Consider the following 12622-nt stretch of genomic DNA (forward strand, 5'->3'; position numbering starts at 1 on the left):
CTTCTTAATTGTGAGTGGTAGTTGACAGCTGAGCTCCACTGGGTCTGTAACAGTCAATGTTATATCTGGGGAGGCACACCACTGCTGTCAGGGGAGGTGACTGACTCTGTGAGAGTGCTGGGGTAGGTTCTTGGGGTAAGGTGGTACTGCACAGTTTGTTGGCTAAGTGGTGAAGCTCTCCATTATTCACTGGACAACTTCTTGATAATATTTCATTAGAGAGGCTAGTGGGTTTATAATGCAGTTTAGCCAAGAATTTCCCATTTTGGCAGGAAATAAACACCATCTAGAAAAGCAGGCAGCTACTTGCTATGGGCAACTAACTGCCATTTATTTCGCTAAACAAAGGTTTCCTGGCACACCTGTAAAAATGGGTGCATGGAAGTTCCCAAAGAGAGAAGTACAGAGAGCTAGAGACAGTGTAACTGGCAATATTTCAATAACTGTGGCCAACTTATCATCTGAAGCTCATATTAGTTAACCTGGTGCTGGATATGATCTCTTGCTGCTGTCACAATCTCAACATCCTGAGGGCTGACAGGAAATGATAAATGGAAGGTGTGTCCACCATCGGGCAAGTCTGAGTACTCCAGGGAAGAGCAGGGCAAATAAATGTAAAGATAGATAAGATCATTAAAAACTTTTAACATTAAAAACAACAGCAATAATAAAAATAGTTAAATACATTTAAAATATTTAAAATGATATTAAAGTTATATTAAAAGTGAAATGCTAGCCAATACTGCCCCTACTGACATAAATTTGACATTACTGGCCTCAACTTTAACATATATTCACTTTATGTGACTTGGTTAAAAGCCAGTTCAGTCAAAAGTCAGTCTCCAGCACATTTCTAGGCATGATATGACATAACCTGAAGGCTAACAAAGTCATGTTGTCACAGACACAGACACCTTTAAGCCTAATAACGTTGAAACAGTGCATATATACTTAATTGAAACATGGCCTTTGTCCAGGAATTTTCAGATTTTGACAGTAAGTCTTCCTGGAAATCAAAATATCAGATGTTTTTATTTTCATTTAGGGTAATGTGATGTTAGTTAGTGTGATACATCTGTTACATATGGGCACACATTTCTTAGTGAAAATATTTAATTTTGTTATGCTTTTGTTGGATGTGGAAATGTGCAAAATGTTTGATTACTGTCTATTGATATCCTCACCTTGCCTTCCTGTAGTTCTCTCTTTAGGTTCATACATTGTTTGAGGATGGGTTGTGCTTTGGTCAATTTGAATTGGCAAAGAAAGCATCTGGCTTCAAAATGTGTAACTACAGTTACACATTTTGAAGGCTGTTTAAAGGTTTCTGACATTACTGTCATGACTGTTTGTGGAAAAAACCTGAACAGTATTCTGCCCTTTCAAGATGTATTTATATTGTTCTTCTAAGTGTAATCAATAAAGTACAATCAGAGGACAATGTGGCTAATGTTTTTTCTATAGTGTGTGGACTGTTAGAATGCTTTCTGATATTATAACAACTGATGCAGTCTCCTTCTTAATAATAATTAGTTGTTATATTAATAATTTGGTCAATGATAAAATATTTATATAATAAATACAGGAGAGTTAGCAGCCATAGTCATTAGGATAATACAAAGGTCTGTCTCTGTTTCTTTAGCTCCCTTTAATCTCAGTAAAGTTGATATGGTCATCTTATGTATTCAAATATTATTTCAATTTCACCATATTTAAATTTCAACTAATGCTATACTTTATATATATTTCATTTAATAAATATCATGATAGAATTTGTTAGGCTGCCTGAAATGCTACCAGTGAAAACACTGCATATGTCATTACTGACACATGATTGTGGTTTAGTTGTTCTATACCCTAAACTGCTTCCATAATTTCAGAATTGATAGAAGCAGATGTGAAAAAGAGAACATGCATGCTATCTTGACATTTGAGCTATTGCTGTTTATGTACATGAGAATATTTCTACTGTAAAACAAGTCAAGACAAAACTAAACAAACATAGTGTGTTGGTGGGACTGAATATTGATTGACATTGATTGATGGTGTGAGACACATAGACTGTTTAACTTGTAATTGATCAAATGTTTTTATCACATGTCAACCTGGGTCATGTTAGCTTGTCAACTCTAAAGAGTGACACTGCCCTGTGGTATTGGTAGTATGATACTGTTACACAATGGTACTGTAACATGGTAGCACTGTTACATGGTGGTACTGTTAAACATTGGTACTGTTACATGGTGGTACTGTTAAACACTGGTGCTGTTACATGGTGGTACTGTTACTGTAATATTACATCTCAATGCCTATGATACACCTGTTTTCTCATGCTAGGAAAACCTTCTACTTCTACCAGTTGTTGAGAGGTGTTGTGCTGTGGCTTGGCAAAAACTATATGTTGCTTTGGATTTTAAACAAGCCTAATTTCATATATCTAATGTAATATAATGTATACATACAAACCCTTAATTGAATGTGTGTATAACTTCTGTCTTCTAATGTAACTGTTGCACATTAAAAACCAGCAGAGGCATGTCTGTCAACTACAGCCACAGGTCGATGAGTAAATATTAGCAGCAAACTTACAAATATAACTTTAATAGAAACAGCATAAATATACATGGCACACAGATGCTTACAAAAAGAAACATTTGTTATGGTGAAGGACAAGGAGAAAAACACTCCATGAGAGGTTAGACGATGTGTGTATCTGCACTTTCTGTAATGTGGTTCAGACCTAGGAGCTATGAGCTGTTGTCTCATAACTTTAGCTACTCTGCCTCCACCCAGCTGCTGTTCTGTTTAGGCCTGGAGCTTCTGACTCTTCTACCCAGTGATGTGCATTAGTTGCTTTCAGCCATAGGTGTTGGGAGGAATCTACACATTGTCATGGTCTGGTGAGTCATTTGTGCATCACTTAACTCTTTGAGCTCTTCCTGGCAGCTGAAAGCAGGGTAAGAACTCAAAGAAGCTTAATATGAATCAATGGATATGTTCTCACACACAAAGCAACATATTGTGGAAGACCACCTGTTCAATATATGTAATTAGTTTCCTTTCTTATATAAAACAACAGCTAGAGGAAGTGTGGTGTTCAAGCAGAGGGACATCCGGTACCTGACAGCTGAGGAACATTTACTGTTTTGGGGGACAATGACTGAGATCACTCTTGAGGGAAGAACTGCTTCCTTCTCATACCTTTGTCATAGATATTTCAGGACAATTAGTTGAGCCTTAAGAAACCGACTTGCTTTTATAAGCTCTGACTGTCAGAGAAGTATGGGTGTGTATGCTCTGCCATCTGGTGGAGGACCTTATAGAGATTCAACATTGTGCGGAATGTGTCTTCTTCCCATATCACCTGCTGCTAACGTCACTGGAGAAGTGGGATTTTACTCCTTATGGTCCCTCCATATTAGACACTTATTAAGAAACAAAACTAAACACTGCAACTCAGCAGCAGACATAATGTACAGTGGTCTAGCTATTCTTATTTAGAGCCCTATGAATAATGTGAATATTGAAATGAAATAAAAAGGGGTGGCTAATAATGTATGAACAATGTTTTCCAGGATGATAAGCAACAGTTTAGCCAAATAATTCAATTTATTTATTTATTCTGCAGTGAGAACAGAAAAGCTTTGGAGGCTCTTTCCAAATATATCTGGGTTGCCTGGGAAACTCTTGGTTTCTTGATTGGCTATTGCTCACTGTGGGTACACTGGGATTCCAAAGACCCAGTTTCTGAAATGTTTAGGTGACCTGTAAGTCTTTTCTGAAATGTTTAGGTGACCTATAAGTATTTTCTGAAATGTTTCCGTGATCTATAAGTTATTCTGTAATACACCTGATGTGCTGCCATTACTAGTTTTTTTTCTGGTCTTCCTATTTATAGTTATGTGTTTGTATTTATAGTTATGTGTTTGCATAAAATAAACATTTTTGTTTTATTCCATAAACTGTGAGCAATATTTCTCCCAAGTAAAAATACCCATAAAAATAAAAATATTGTCATTTAGAGCATTTATTGGCAAAGAAGGCTGAATATTCAAGCCTTGAATATATATATTTTTTCAGGCCTTGACGTTTTTAAACATACTACTAATGTTTTAACTTAGAAAGAGTTCAGAAATCAATATTTTGTGGATAATCCTGAGTGTCAATCACAGTTTTCATGTACCTTGCTCTCCACTAGTCATTCACACTGCTTGTTAAATAAAATTTAGTTCAGGTGATCATCTAATCACTAATCATCATCTAATCACTACCTCACCACGATATATTATCAATCATCATTCCCTTAACTCTAGTTTACTGTTAGGAAGCACTGCACAGCTTATTGAGTAGCAAACCATGGAGAGGAAATTTGTCTTTACTGGTTTTTCCTGGCTACACAGTCTGATTCCTGTGAGAATGTGGCTTTGACTTCTGCTTCGTTAGCCTGTGACATCATCAAATGCTGCTGTTCTGAGCCACTGATGTGTGGTCATGTCTGAGATCACACACAGATAACCATGTCATTTACCATACATCCATGCCCTCCCTTCTATTATATATGACACAGCACACATTCTTTACCAGTCATAAGTCATTTCTTAATACATCACACATTTACATCCCAAAGAATTCAACACACTTTTTTTGGTTATATTATGTATTTAACTGATTGCTGTATAGTAGAAATGAGTGGTGCAGATTCATACAGTTACTGGTATGAAAAATAAACAAGAAAAAAAAACTAACTATTCTGGTAAATACCTTGTGTAAAACCTTACATCGTGGGAAAGAAAGTCATTTGACATTTGTCTCTGGTGGAAAGTTGCTTTGTCACTGTACATACATTTTCCAAAGATTTTTTTCTTAGTAAATGTTTAATTAGCAGCACTTTTACTAGAGTAAAAGGCTCAGTTAAATATTGTACTATTTACTCCGTTGCCAGGGCCAAGTTACATTTTATTGAGTGCTCACAAGGCAAAACCCTGCCCACTAAAATTTATATGCCAGTTATCAACATACCCTTCAGGTGCAAGGTTGGTTTTGCAATTTGCAATTTCTAAAACTGAAGTTAGAAGTTAAGTTACATATTCCAGTTGTGGTTCATGAGTAAGTAAAAAAAATTAATCCTGACCACAAAATATCTTTCATAGTAAAGAAAAGTGCTTTCATCTGAGTGGTTTGAAATGACTTTTAAAAACTCCTCCTGAAGTAGCTGTCTTGAAGGAATGTTTTAGAATATAAAATGAAGTTGCCCTGAAGTAACAGGAGTTGAATGTAAGTGTGTGTGTGTGTGTGTGTGTGTGTGTGTGTGGGTGTGGGTGTATGAAAAGAGACTGATGGAGTGAAACTGCTCTGACACCATACTGCCGGAAATAATAACAGGTACCACTGCTGACTTTCACTGTGAGTCATCTCCGTCTACCATTTTTTTTATTTGTTACTAACCGTACTCAGAGCAAATGCTGAAATATCACACATCTATAACAAAGAGAAGAAAAACAAAACTATAGAGTGAAAGAGAAAGACATCCTTTTTTCTGTATCCTGAGAATATAATGAATATTCTTTTAAATAATACTCTCTGTGCATGAGTGTTATGAAACGTCATAAACCAGTGCCACCCACAATCTCTACAGAATTTTGTTTCACAGGGAGTAATGCCAACACCATTCAGACATTAAATGAGAATGTGAAATTAGACAAATCTGAAGCCTAATCCTGTTTCATTTACATAGAGAATGAACAAATTAAGTGTTTAACTTCTGTTATCTTCTTAATTGTGGTACCTACCTCAAATTTCAAGTTAATCACTTCATCCAGTGGCTCAGAATGGTAACTGTGTCTTTGATAATTCTTATCAACATGTGTGCAGCTTGGTCACTGGATTTTGCTGGGAGTGTTCTGTAATCATGGATTCATACTATCACAGCCCATGTAATAAAAGCAGTTGTGCAAATCTAGTGCGCAGATTTACATTATATAATTATTGGATTTTACATTTCAATTCTTAAAAGTAACAAAATTGTTTGTTTCCAATGAATAGAACTGAAAGGCTGCTCAGTGGGAGGAGACTGACAGGAGCAAAAACAAAACAACGCTCAGCTTTACCAGAAGGGGGCAGTGACGCTCCTTGAGTCCCTGTTAATCATGGGAATTCTGTTATATCATGGGCTTTAGTGTGATTAAAGATTCAGTTATTGGCCAGAACTCCTTTCTTGTGATTTTTTAATTAGTCTTGGAATGATCTAATATGAAATTCTTAGTGGTGTTCAGTAGAGGTAGGGAGTAATAAAATATGTATACTTTGTTACAGTAAGTAAATGTATTAGACATCTTCAATTTACAAGAGCATTTCTGCCACTTCATATTTTCAAATTTCTTCTCATAAGAGAAATTAGCACCTTCAGTTCACTACACTGCATATGACAAATCAGTTCTCTCTATTCACTACATTTTAAAACCAGGCTCGTTGCTCAGTTTTTTTTTTCATGGTCATCCCCGGCATTGTGGTTCCATTAGATGTCTGTTGTGTGTGTGTCTATATCCTTAGTAGTGTTCACCTTTGTCCTGTTTTCCTCTGATTATCCTGTGCATTATACTCCTTGTTTCCTCTTGTCCTGTTATGGTCTTGGTTAACCTCCTGGTTTGATGGTCATTGTTGTGCTGTAGTCTTGGTTAACCTCCTGGTTTGATGGTCATTGTTGTGCTGTATTTTTGGTTAGCCTCCTGGTTTGATGGCTGTTGTTGTGCTGTATTCTTGGTTAACCTCCTGCTTTGATGGTCGTTGTCATGCTGTAGTCTTGGTTAACCTCCTCGTTTGATGGTCGTTGTTGTGTTGTATTCTTGGTTAGCCTTCTGGTTTGATGGTTGTTGTCGTGCTGTAGTCTTTATTAACCTCCTGGTTTGATGGTCGTTGTTGTACTGTATTCTTTATTAACCTCCTGGTTCCCTGTCTTATGTTCCTTGCTCATCCCTATTGTTTGAAAGGTGGTTTAATCTCATTAATTTCTGGCTTTTTCACTATGAACCTCTTTAACAACATTGATTATTGGATTACCCTTACGGATTATTGGATTAACATTATGGATTATTGGATTACCCTTAACAAATGTTGTTTATCACCTGCACTTGCTTCCTCCTAAGATTTTTATTTATTATCTAACAACAACAACTACAACAACAATAATAATATAAAATCAGGCAACTTCTATTCAGTCCCCCCCCCCAAACACCAACTTTTTAGCCAATTGAAATTGGCTGATGTGAAACCAAAATTGGGGTGGGTGACCCTTTTGGATATAAATCTGCACATTTCTACAAGTTTTGCTCTACAATAAAAAAAAAAGTAATAATTGAAATCTGTCACTTGATTTTGCAGATGATTCATACTGGATTAGCAAATTTGTTTTGTTCAATCTGTATTCAATCAAAAAAGAAGAGAAATATTAGACTATTAAGGAAAATATGAGTAAGTTTGCATTATGTTGATGGATCCACTGACAGCTAAACACAGTGGTCGAAAGAGAGTAAAAATGGGGTCCTTTAATTTTAATTTAGTTGAACATAGACATGTTAACTTCAGTGCTTTTAGTGTTTGTGTTTTCAATATCAGGTGAACTAATCTGCCACATAACACTGAACATTTGGTTCATGATTATTTATTTAACGAGCTGTACAAGGTCATTTTTCTGCAACCAGAGATGTCAATGTCTGTCTTTACAGCCCCAGCTCATTACAATTTCAATCATCTAAACACCCAAATAGCACATTAGAGAAAGTATCTTTACCTAAAGGTCTTCAACATACAAAGTGAGTTCCAAAATATCGTGCCATATCCAACTGAATCATTACATTCATGATATTTCACAGTATGATGGATTATCTTGAAATGACGTCATTCAAAAAGTAAGATCTTTGCCAGAATCTGTATGAAATGACTTTTATACATGGGAGAAAACTGCTTAGGGTTAAGCACCTGCAAATATACAACTTGTGTCTAGGGTTAGGCTTAGGGTTAGAAGATCTCCTGGATCATTTGTAGAACAATGTACTTTTGATGTTTGATTTTCAGAGTGCCTAAAATCAAAGGGTTGTAGGTAATATACTGCCAAGTAAGTGAACAATCTTACTGCATTCAGCACAAAATCTCATCTTCTTTAAAGACACTCAAATCAACAAGTTTAGGGAGCAACCATAAAACGCATTGAACGGAAGAGCCTAAGTAGACTGGGTTAACTAACCCTAACCCTAACCTAAGCAGACTGTGGAAACTAATCATAACCCTAATGCTAACCTAAGTAGACTGGGGTAACAAACCGTAACCCTAACCCTAACCTAAGCAGACTGGTGTAACTAACCATAACCCTAACCCTAACCTAAGCAGACTGGGGTAACTAACCATAACCCTAACCTAAGTAGACTGAGGCAACTAACCCCAACCCTAACTCTAGCCTAAGCAGACTGGGTTAACTAACTCTAACCCTAACCAAGAATCTGTGCTGGAGTGCTGAATCTGTAACAGGAGACATTGCAGGACACATTGTAGGAGACATTGCAGGAGACATTGATCCCAAACACTCAGAATAATCCCTAATAGAATGTCTGCAAAATAAAATGGAGGTAGGTCTTTATGTACTGGATGGTCTGTATGCACAGGAGACATTAAATGTTACCCAGCTCAATCAGTCCTTTAGAGAGGATCTGACCAAAAATTCCTCCCAGTAAAGACACTGCCGTACACTTATAACAAATGCTTGGAAGTTATTTCTGCCTGCAACACTGGTGCTGAAACCAGGCTGGTGTTTATATTTTTTTATGTCCCAGGAGGAAACATAAATAAATAAATTACCCTGCATGTCCCTGATTTAATGTGAGACTAAATTACTTCTTATCCATAAAGTGAAAAAGAAACATGCATCTCAGTGTGTCTGCAGAGCTATATCAACACATCCCACATTCACCAGTTCTCATTATACTTGAAACTGGAATCACAACCAAATGAAGGAAACCAGGTAAAAGGTTATTACATTTGATCTTAAGGACTGTGTGTAGTAAATACACAAGTAGACTATGTGCTGTATAATATTCGCTGGAGAAGCTCAGCTGTTTTGCGAAGGCCAGTAATGTCAGTCAGAAGCTGTGGAATCTTTTTTTTCTCTTTTCCGACCCATCCTAGACTGCGGGAGGTCTTGGCTTCTGCTTGGCTTATGTAATGTGCCCCTATTTTAATAGGCTGTGTGGTCTCATCTCACTACTCTCTGTCCTAACGACAGTGCAGATGAGATCTGTATTCCCTATTATTTCTTGAGCCTCTGATTCATGCCTGATTTGTAAAAGGCCTGATTCGCGTAACCATGGTGATCTAATGTGAGAACGCAATAAGCCTTTGTTTATGCTGGACAGAGTAATAGTGATTGATATTTTTTGGAAAAATTTCCTGCATGCACCTATTTTGGTCTGGACCTTGCACACCTAATGGATGACTAATCTTGCAAGACCCAGCATGCTCATATAAAGAATTTTAAAAATAAACCACTGTTATCATACTGCTTACATTATTATTGTTTGATTATTACCTAGCACCCTACAGTTATCATGTGCTGCTTGTTACAAATAGCGTGGAGAATGCGTTTAAAAATGCAAGCAACAGCTTAGTCCAGGTGCCAAGAGGCTGAAGCAGCCAATATTATTGACAGAATAAAGGTCATGCTTTAAATCTTTAAAAAAGGTCTGTGCTCTGTAAAATAACTCCCTGCCTGATATAGCCAAAGTCTTATCCACTGGGGACTGTCAAGGTTTTAATAGCAGATAATCAAAGAAAAGGAGTTGGAAACCATTATTTAAATGTGGTGGTACATGTCAGAGCAAGTTCTTAATATTTAAAAAATATTTAAATATTTTGTTCTCGTGACTGCAAAATCTCCTGGGGGCCACACATGCCCACTTTAGTGTTTTGCTAATCAGATTCATTGAATCAATACAGCTTGCCAATAGAAAGACTAAAGGACCAGGCAGCAGTGGAAATCCAACCACTATATTTCATGTCATATAAAGAAAGGTCATTGCTAAAAGGGTAATACCTTGGTGATAGAAGGGATGATTAAATGAATGCTGTAATACACAGAGCTGATCTGGATACTGATTAAAACTATTGAAATAACATTCTGCTTTGACTACCTCTTAACATTACATGGTTAGTGGTTGAAATCACTCAGAAGAAAAATAAAAAAGGTGATGAGATCTTTCTGCTGTTTCTATAATAGTAATTCTGCTCTTTGTCATGTGACTCTCTTTAGCTGCCTCACCCTGTGTGTTCACAGTGCCTAGAGGAGAAAGTAAACACCTCTCTATGAATAAACACATGGACTGAAAGTAAACACATCTTGAACCATGAAACCTGAAGCCTGAGTCCTGAGTCCTGAGTCTGGAACCCTGATTCCTGAGCCCTGAGCCCTGAGTCCTGAGTCTGGAACCCTGACTCTTGAATCCTGAGTCCTGAGTCTGGAACCTTGAGTCCTGAGTCTGGAACCCTGAGTCCTGAGTCCTGAACCCTGAGTTTGGAACCTTGAGTTTTGAACCCTGAGTCCTGAGTCTGGAATCCTGAGTCCTGAGTCCACAGCATGATCCCAGTCAGCACTTACACCCTCATCCCAGAATTACTTAGACAGTCTTGCATTCACAGACTGTGGCAGTAAAAAGCATGCACAATAAGACACAATACATCTGCACTGTAAGAGAAGGCAGGTGGAGGGCTTACTGGTGTCACCATGATTTCCTGAGCTCTGGTCATACCTACTGCGTGCAGTGCAGCATAGTTTTCTCGTGACTGCATGGCTTTCTTCCGTCCAGCTGAGGATGATTTAATTAGGCTTCAAACACAGAGTCCCACATATGTGCACTCAAATACATACACTTCTGTGCATTCACATCCACACACAATTTGGCCTTGACTGGGAATAAACATGTGAGTGTACTGTATCTAAGCTTCTGAAAATGCCATGGTGTGGTCAGTGGAGATAGCAGTGTGCTGTTGGGTTTTATTATACTGTATTGGCCTGTGGTTACATATATCATGCAGATTGCATTAGACTCATGTCACTATCAGCAGGTAAATGTGTGTCCTGGCCACTAAACCTGGACAGAGCCAGAAAAACCAGTCCAAGCAGCCTTAACGCAGCGGGAATCTCCTTCCCTTGGTCCTATTCCCTTGGTTATAACACAGCTCAGAGGAGTCCTCATGATAAATTTGTGGTCATACTATTATTAACAATATGGCACAAATCTTACTCACAACCCCATTTTAATGATGAAAAAAATGATTAAAAAATACTATTAATAGCAAACAGCTTCTCTGTTGTGAAGTAGAGGGTGCTAGAGAGTGTGTGTATGTCTTTTCTCTAAATGCAGAGCTGCTTTGTGACAGTGTCTGTGGTAAAAGCACTGAACATAATTTCTGAATAGTACTGAACTGAACTGCATTCAATGTGGGGGCAAAGGGCACTGCATTCTTGTACTGATCAGCGGCCATGTCCTGGTTGATAATACTCAAGTATACTATTTGGTATTCTATTAACTCACCTGCTAGATTGATGAAGTTCACTTTCATTCACATACTAAGAGAATAGGTGTGCAAGTGCAGATTTGACATCTTGAGCTTACTTTACCCCTGAGGCTACGAGGTTCTGAAACCTGGTTCTAAGCTTCTCAAACCTAGCTCTTAGGTTCTGAGGCTTGGGCTTGGTTGGGATGGCTTTAGCACTTTCATTATTTTTCAGACAGGTCACTGAATAAAGCAGTGTGAAGCTGTTTATAAACTCAAAAGCTGGTAATTTGTCCTCATCTTGAAACAGCACTGTTCTGGTTCCGGCCCCAGAAGAAAATACACTGGACTTGTAGGTTTCTGAATCTATGATATCAAGTTGTATTTTAACAGTTGTATGTGCAATTTCAGAGGTTTTAATTAAAAATGAAGGACGTGTTCTGCTGACATGCTGACAAAGATTGTTGAAATTAACAGGAACAGACATTTTAATTGAGAAGGAGAAATTATTCTGTATGACAAAAATAATTTCTGTTTCTCAGTTTTAGTTACTTGTTGCTTCAAATACTTGTTTTAGACCATCATACTGTTCAGCCTTTACCTCAATATCTATTGAATAGTCTTCGATATGTGAATTTGGCTACCTCACAAAAAACTAAGGCTTAGCTGTTTTGGTTTATATATTACATTACATATATATCTGTATATAAGTATGTGCTATAGTAAAATTGCAGTTAAGTGTACAAGGTTTCCAGAGAAACAGGATTTTATGGACAGAGGTTTTGAACTTCAAAAGCAGTTTGCTTGCACAGCTGACCTTTATCTGAAATATCCTGTGTACTACACTGTGTACACTGACCAAACTGCAATTTGTGTGTACTACATTGACCACACAAATATTAAAATATATTGTTACGACCCTGTCTAGGCAGTGAGGTCACAATGACAATATGAAATGACTGATAGTAGGATGGTATGTGGAATGACTAATCACTGGACAGGACTGGTAGACAAGGTGAAACCTTGTGTATTGAATGATGAACACACACACACACACACACACACACACACACACACACACACA

General features: G+C 37.5%; 1 long non-coding RNA gene across 1 annotated transcript in view; it reads left to right on the forward strand.

The window, feature by feature from the left end:
• The first annotated feature begins 5262 nt into the window (after positions 1-5262).
• The window catches only part of LOC113582026, a 15116-nt gene continuing 7756 nt past the window's right edge, over positions 5263-12622 (forward strand). Inside the window, exon 1 of the long non-coding RNA XR_003411117.2 lies at positions 5263-5274. This is a non-coding gene — a long non-coding RNA (uncharacterized LOC113582026). The remainder of the gene's footprint in view (positions 5275-12622) is intronic.

This window comes from Electrophorus electricus, chromosome 15, assembly GCF_013358815.1.
Source record: "Electrophorus electricus isolate fEleEle1 chromosome 15, fEleEle1.pri, whole genome shotgun sequence".
In the NCBI taxonomy this organism is placed as follows: Eukaryota; Metazoa; Chordata; class Actinopteri; order Gymnotiformes; family Gymnotidae; genus Electrophorus; species Electrophorus electricus.